Source organism: Cyprinus carpio, chromosome A4 (genome assembly GCF_018340385.1).
Source record: "Cyprinus carpio isolate SPL01 chromosome A4, ASM1834038v1, whole genome shotgun sequence".
In the NCBI taxonomy this organism is placed as follows: domain Eukaryota; kingdom Metazoa; phylum Chordata; class Actinopteri; order Cypriniformes; family Cyprinidae; genus Cyprinus; species Cyprinus carpio.
In genome coordinates, this window is record NC_056575.1 from 25,365,599 (window position 1) to 25,372,973 (window position 7,375).

At 34.8% G+C, this 7,375-nt stretch overlaps 1 long non-coding RNA gene across 1 annotated transcript; it reads left to right on the forward strand.

The window, feature by feature from the left end:
- Positions 1 to 2,483: 2,483 nt before the first annotated feature.
- On the forward strand, positions 2,484 to 4,059 carry LOC122139252. Its single transcript, XR_006156138.1, has 3 exons — positions 2,484 to 2,601; positions 2,735 to 2,766; positions 4,000 to 4,059. It is a non-coding gene; the product is annotated as an uncharacterized LOC122139252 (long non-coding RNA).
- Positions 4,060 to 7,375: the final 3,316 nt, after the last annotated feature.

Below are 7,375 nucleotides of genomic sequence, written 5' to 3' on the forward strand. Positions count from 1 at the left end.
ATTCATACTGAATGCATTTATGACTGTAAGCATCAAAATCGTGATTAATCGAGAATCCACAAATTGATCAAAGAAACGTCGATAAGGGTTTTTTTTTTTGTCCATATCGCACAGCCCTAGCTCACAGATGAGAGTTTTAGCCTTTGTTTCTAAAAAAAAAAAAAAGCCTACCAGTTGACACCATTTAATTATTCACAACGCGCTCGCTGGAATTCTTGATTCTGATTGGTCAGGTCCGCGACATTCCGCCGCGTTGATGTTTATTCCTGGATAACCACCTATAAAAGCTAATAAACACAGGCTCATCCGGGTAACAGTCCATGTACTCTTGCTTGAACTATTTTTTTTTCTTGGTGGAAGCTTTGCATTTGTGGCAGCAAATAAAATATTAAAACTCGATTCAAAATGGGTGTACAACTTGTTTAATTATGTCATCCTGGTATCGCGGACTCGCTCTCGTTTCATACAAAACCCAGCTGCTGCCATTTTGCTACGATTGGTTTGTACGCGGGTAATGGATTGTAAGAGAACTTAACAAACTGTTAAGTTTTTAAAACATTTTCATCTTAATTATTTTATTGCCTTAATTTATTTGGTGGTGAAATGTTGTGTAATACGTGATTTTACTGCAACGTTTTCTATTATATGTCCGTTTAGTTTGAATTTGCCGCCCTGCTCACAACTGCTTGTCTTCACGGAAGCTTCGCGTTCAAATATTTTCAACTCAAATCAATAATTTTTCACGGCTAATTATTTTTTATGTGGCAAGTAGCCATGTAATAAGCGGGATAATGTACATCCAGCCACTTGTTCTCAAGTAATAAACCCCTTCAGGCTGATACAAAACCCCTCCCGCTTTGCGCCGGGGGTCCTGATCCACCCTGTCGGGCGTTTTATTTCTGCGAGAACAAGGTGGCTGGATGTGCACTATCCCTTACTTAAATCAGTATCATACAACTGATAAACCAAAGTAGAAAGATGTAGAGGAATATTGTTAAAGGGTTAGTTCACCCCAAAAATGAAAATTATGTCATTAATGACTCACCCTCATGTCGTTCCAAACCCGTAAGACCTCCATTCATCTTCAGAACACAGTTTTAAGATATTTTAGATTTAGTCCAAGAGAGCTTTCTGTCCCTCCACTTAAAGTGTATGTATGGTAAGCTGTCCATGTCCAGAAAGGTAATAAAACGTCGCTGCCCGATGAAACTCAACGTATGTCCAAAACGGTTACTTTTCAGGAAGTGAAAAAAAACACCGTATTTCAAAAGCAGTTGAATGTAGCGTTGTCATACTTGGTACGGCATCTTTCTGTACCATGTAACCCATATTCTTGCCAGTGTAATGATATAATCCACATTTGACCAAAATTGAGTTTAAATGGAAATACGTGCATATTTTACAGTAACGGTGGTCGATACGCGTTCTTCCGATCATTAATTAGAATGGCCAAGTCGCGTTTCATATTGACAGATGAATACGCTCAGTTTATTAAATAGCCTATACGAATTAGTTTATTAAATATATAATAAACTTGAGAACAGTTGTCAAAAACAAACGTTTGCTGATACTTTACCTCACAGTGTTTATTCGGCTATCCAGTGCTGAGCTTCGATGAAACTTCACGAGACCGGCGAGATGCTTCCACAGGGCGGGATATACGCGGCGTGATTGACAGCTTTGACACCAAATGGATATACGTGAAAAATCAGATGACATGATTTCACAACTTTTCATTGGCCATTTAGATATGTGAAGCATACTGTATACGGAAATGAACCTGGACATTCAGTCCGTCGAAAAATCTCAAAATCGTCAAAATGGACATACGTGGTTTTCATCGGACAGCGACGAAAAACATCATCAAAAGTAGTCCATGTGACATCAGAGGGTCCGTTAGAATTTGTTGAAGCATCGAAAATACATTTTGGTCCAAAAATAATGACTTTATTCAGGATTGTCTTCTCTTCGGGTCTGTTGTGAGTGTTGCTGCTGTGACTGTTGACGTATGACACTGCTGACCATGTTTTCTTTGTTATTGGGCGCACCAGGAAAACACGTCAGCAGCATCATACGTCACCGCAGCGTCGTGAAGGCGCTCACAACAGACCCGGAAGAGAAGACAATCCTGAATAAAGTCATTATTTTTGGACCAAAATGTATTTTCGATGCTTCAATAAATTCTAACGGAGCCCCTGCTGATGTCACATGGACTACTTTGATGATGTTTTTTATTACCTTTTTGGACGTGGACAGTATACCGTACATACGTTTTCATTTTTCAATGGAGGAACAGAAAGCTCTCGGACTAAATCTAAAATATCTTAAACTGTGTTCCGAAGATGAACGGAGGTCTTATAACGACATGAGGGTGAGTCATTAATGACGTAATTTTAATATTTGGGTGAACTAACTCTTTAAAAAAAAACTGGTTGGATATCATTCACTGTCTAGTAATAATGAGTGTCCCTGTCTTCATCTGTTCCTGATTCAGGTCTGTCTTCAGCTGCTGTAGCAGGGATATGTGTTGGTGCTGTTCTGCTGATAGTGGGTGCAGCTGCTGGTGTGATTTACTATCGCAAGCTTCTCAAGCAGGGCAAAGTGAGTATTACATACAGATGTTTTAATAAGATGCTAAATTGTGATTTATTGTGTGAAAATAATCTTAACAGATGTGAAAATGTGTGTTTTTATTGTAGCTAACCAACGTAATGTGTGTTTATTTGAATTACAGGATCAGGAACCAGGACTCAGTGCAGTGATCAGGTGAGATACTGTGTGAACTCAATCTGTCTGTCTGCAAAAAACTGTGAATTTACAATGATTCTAAACAGATTCTCGTTGCTCTGGGACTGTTTCAGTGTAACATCAGGAGCAGTGGTATACATATACATGTTCATATTAGTGACGTGTTTTGTACACTGTTATTAGTATCATTTAGTATCTTTGTTTACATAATCTTTTTTTTAATTTATTTTCCATTTTACTTTTAGCTGTGTTTTTTTTTTTTTTTATATATATATAGCTTACAGTTATATATACAGTCGTGGTCAGAATTATTGCCACCCTAATATGATCAAAGAAGGCTGTGTGAAATAAATCTTCAATGTTAATCACTTAGATCTTTTATTTAAAAAATGCACATAAGTCTAACCTTTCATTGGAGAATAATACTTTAAAATTGTGTTTGGATTATTGTATGGTCGGAATATCTACACATGGCCTGTTATAAGATTTCTAATAGAGTCGGTCACTTACTGATTTTTTTTATCTGTTGGTATTTGATAGAATCCATAATGCCATGTGTCTAAAAACAAGGTGTCCAGGACCTCCAGCAGAAAAATATAGGCCCACAAACATCAAAAATACAGCAGTATATTTCATTGTACACATGGGGTACTTTTTATCCCTGTGTGCACCAAACCCATCTTGAGTGTTTGCTGCTAAAAAGCTGTATTTTGAGTTTTCATTAGACCATAGAAGCGAGTCCCATTTGAAGTTCCAGTCGTGTCTAGCAACAGATGCTGGAAATTGTTTTTGAATGAGTACATTTTCTTTCTTTTATTTTCTTGAAACCCTCCCAAACAACATGTGGTGTAGGTGATGTTTAATTAATTATTTGTAAGGTTTTCTGATCCTGATATATATATAGTTTAGTTAGCTTTAATTACCCTGGTCAGATTTGAGTGTTACCTGAATGTACACATGAATGGTTTTTCTTTTTCTTATCCTTTGTTATCACCACCCACGGAAGCAGATCTTCACAGGTGAGACAGCACCCAGATTGTGTATTGCTGTAGTACAGTAGATGACACTGTTGCAGTTTGATCACTCTGAAGATTCATTAACAGAAACATCCTACATTTAAAGCCTTTTTGTTAATACTTCATGAAAAAGAAAAATCCAGGTCTCTTGTACTTTTGTTGTGTAATTTACACTTCATCTTGTTCATTTATTTTTGAATTTTTTTTTATTTTTTTTTTTTTTACTGGTGAATAGTGATACATACACCGCTGTTAATCTTGATGACAATGGATCGGAGCCTGCAGCTACTGAGCCTTAATTTTGATTATGTTGGTTTTGATGATGATGGATCGGAGCCTGCAGCTACTGAGCCGTCCCAGGAAATGTGAATGCCAGTGCGACATTAAGTGATCCAGACAGAAACAATAAGTGATAGTTTTTCTTGTGTAAACGGTTTATGCACTGATGTTTTGTCCCATCTGGATTGGGATTGCATGCTTATAATGAAGGTGCTGTTACTCGTATTCAGGGATGTGATTTTTCTGTATAAATATGGATTTCCATATTTTCCGACCTCTGAGGGATGACCCATGTGATTCATGTAAATCCAAGTTTTTTTTTTTTTTTTTTTTTTTTATTTTTTTTTGTGGGGGTGGGGGTTCAGTTGGTCACTGCATGATAATTGAATTTGCGCAAATGGCCTTTAGCTATTACCTAAATAAACTGCAAAAGAATCATCATGGACGCAATGATCCTGAGAGCACTGCACGAGTGCTGCTGCGCTTGGTTTGAGACACTTTAATTTGCATTTGGGAATAAAAACATTTCGTCATTAGAAACATTTATGAATCTGTTGTTGTTTAAAAAGAAGTTTCAGTGTCACATAATCCTTCAGAAATCATTCACACACATATGCTGATTGCTGCTGCTCAAGAAACATCTCTCATTATTATAAATGTTAAAAACAGTTTTGCTGCATAATATTTTTGTGCAATCAATGATACCAATCAAACATTTGTATTAAGATTTAAAAAAGTAAAAAATAAATAAAATAATTTTATTGATCATGCATGAAAGTGACAAAAAGCAAGTGAAAACAGTTAAAATTATTTCTATTTATTAAATGCATTAACAAATTTAATTAATATATTTGATAAATGCAAAATAATGCTGTTCATTAAACTTTATATTTATCAAAAAGATACTGAAAAATAAAGTGCATCATCATATCCACACAAAATATGAAGCAGCAAATTGTTTTCAACATTGATAATCAGAAATGTTTCCTGAGTGTCAAATCAATTGTAATGATTTCTAAGATAATGTGACACTGAAAACTGGAGTAATGATGAAGAAAATTCTGCTTTGCATCAAAGGAATAACATAATATATTAAAATAGGAAACGTTTTTTGTATTTCTAATAATATTTCACAATATTTGTGTTTTTTAAAATACTTTATTTTGATCAAATAAATTTATCCTTGATGATCAGAAGATAGTTATTTCAAAATCATTAATAATTGTAATGTTTCCAAATTTTTGGTAGGTACTTTAATACTAATAACAATAACAATTCTATAAACTTTGACTATATAATATTTTATAGTACTTTATTATACTATATTTATCATATTGTTGTCATGATTAGTAAATGCTGCTTTTTATTTTTTACAGCAGAGTATGTATTTTTACAATATAATATATGTCTTTTAATGTGCTAAAATATATATTTTTAATAATGAGTGCTGGGGGTGTGACTTGCGGGCGTGACTTGGGGCGTGGTCAGATTTTCCTTCTTTTTTTTTTTTTTTGTCTCTAGCTGATCACATGCTTGTGTATTGTTGAAAATACTGTAAGACTAAGAACATTATTTTGTGTATTTGGTGTAATGAGATGTTTAATACGGTTTAAGGTTAAAAAATACATTATTTTCCACATACTGTACATTATTGTTTCTCCTCTATGCCCCACTTTTCTGAAATGCTCATCGCTCTAAAAAACTCTAAAAACTTTATTTTCATTAACACACTTCTAAGAATGAAAATACCTGCATGTTCAATAATAAGTAAAGAAATAAACAAACAACATGGGTGCTTTGTATTTGTATTTTTATGTGATAAAACATCTGTGAGTTTGTTCATGTCAATTTTTTTTTTTTTTTAATTATTTTTACATTTTTCAAATAATGACCTAAAATGCCAATTTTTAGGTCATGATTTGAGTGATTATTATGTCTCTGTACTTTTTTGGAGTGTGAAATTAAACACTGATTTTATTTTTTTATTATGTACTAGACAATTTATTATAAAAAAAAAAAAAACTGTCAGCAAAATAAATAAATAAATTGTAGAGGAAATTTACTGTTAAACCCCAAGTACCAGGGTGTGTTGAATGAAGACCAGAAGTGAGAGATGCCGTCAGTCAAAGAAAAATGCTAAACTATATCAATGCATAGGTGAGCAAGATTCTGATTGGTCGAAACATAGATAGACATAGAAAAATCTCCACACATGGCATCAAAGTTGAAGCATATCTTCTAATGATTATTTTGTTGACAATTGATCAGAGGTCAGATACAATACATCTCTCCAAAGTGGTGTATCTGATTCCCTGGACATCAGGGTAATGGCAGATGAATGTTTTCTTCCTGGGGCTGTCTCCACATCGCCTTGCACAGACGGATACTAACACACACATACGCAGAGAAACACTTCTCTTTCTTCAAGGTTGCCTGGCTCAGCCCTAAACCTTATCAGGTACAGTCAGAGGCGTTTCTAGGATTTGAAAACATCTGGGGCCGAGGCCGAAAGATCAGGGGCTAATTAGGGGGGAGGGGGAAAGCAAGAAATACGTGTTTTGGAAGAACTTTTTTATGTAATATAGTTTAATAATAAACACAAATTAACAAAAATAGTATGCAACTTTATACAAATTTCATTCAGTCTTCTTTTTGACTCCTCCCATCATTTCACAGTCTTGTTACTAAAAAGGTGTTCATTAAATTAATTACTTTCTCTCACACACAGATAGGCTACTACACACAATATTTTCTCTTTTACAGCTTGTGTGTGAAACAGTGCCATGCAGAACTTTTTTTTTTATTTTTAATTATAAATTTTTTACAATCATCTATATTATACTTGGACCTCTTATTTCATTTCTCATTTATGCTAGCATTACTGTCTCATTCTTTTTTTCTTTTTTTTTCAGCCTCTCTCCCTTCTCTTATTGTTCTCTCATTTCTCATAACTCATCTGTCTAGCTGCTTGTATCTTGTCTACTTCATGCTCTTGGTGACATTTTTATCCATCTTTATGATTCTTCAATCTATCTTTCTGTGTTCTCTAGCCTATTTCTTGGAGGGTGGAATCATCAGAAAGTATCTCCAAGACTTGACTTGAGCAAAATGGTCAATTACCATGCTACTATTTATAGTGCTGAGAATTCCTTTTTCAATTGATAGAACAGCCAAATGGTTGAGTCTCTTCTGGCTCATTGTTCGCCTAAGCCATGTATGTAGATGACGCAATGCACTAAATGACCGCTCACAGCTGGAACTGCTGACAGGTATTGTAAGCGCTGCTTGAAAAACCAAGCTCAGGGTAGGAAACATGTCGGGATCAAGAAGTC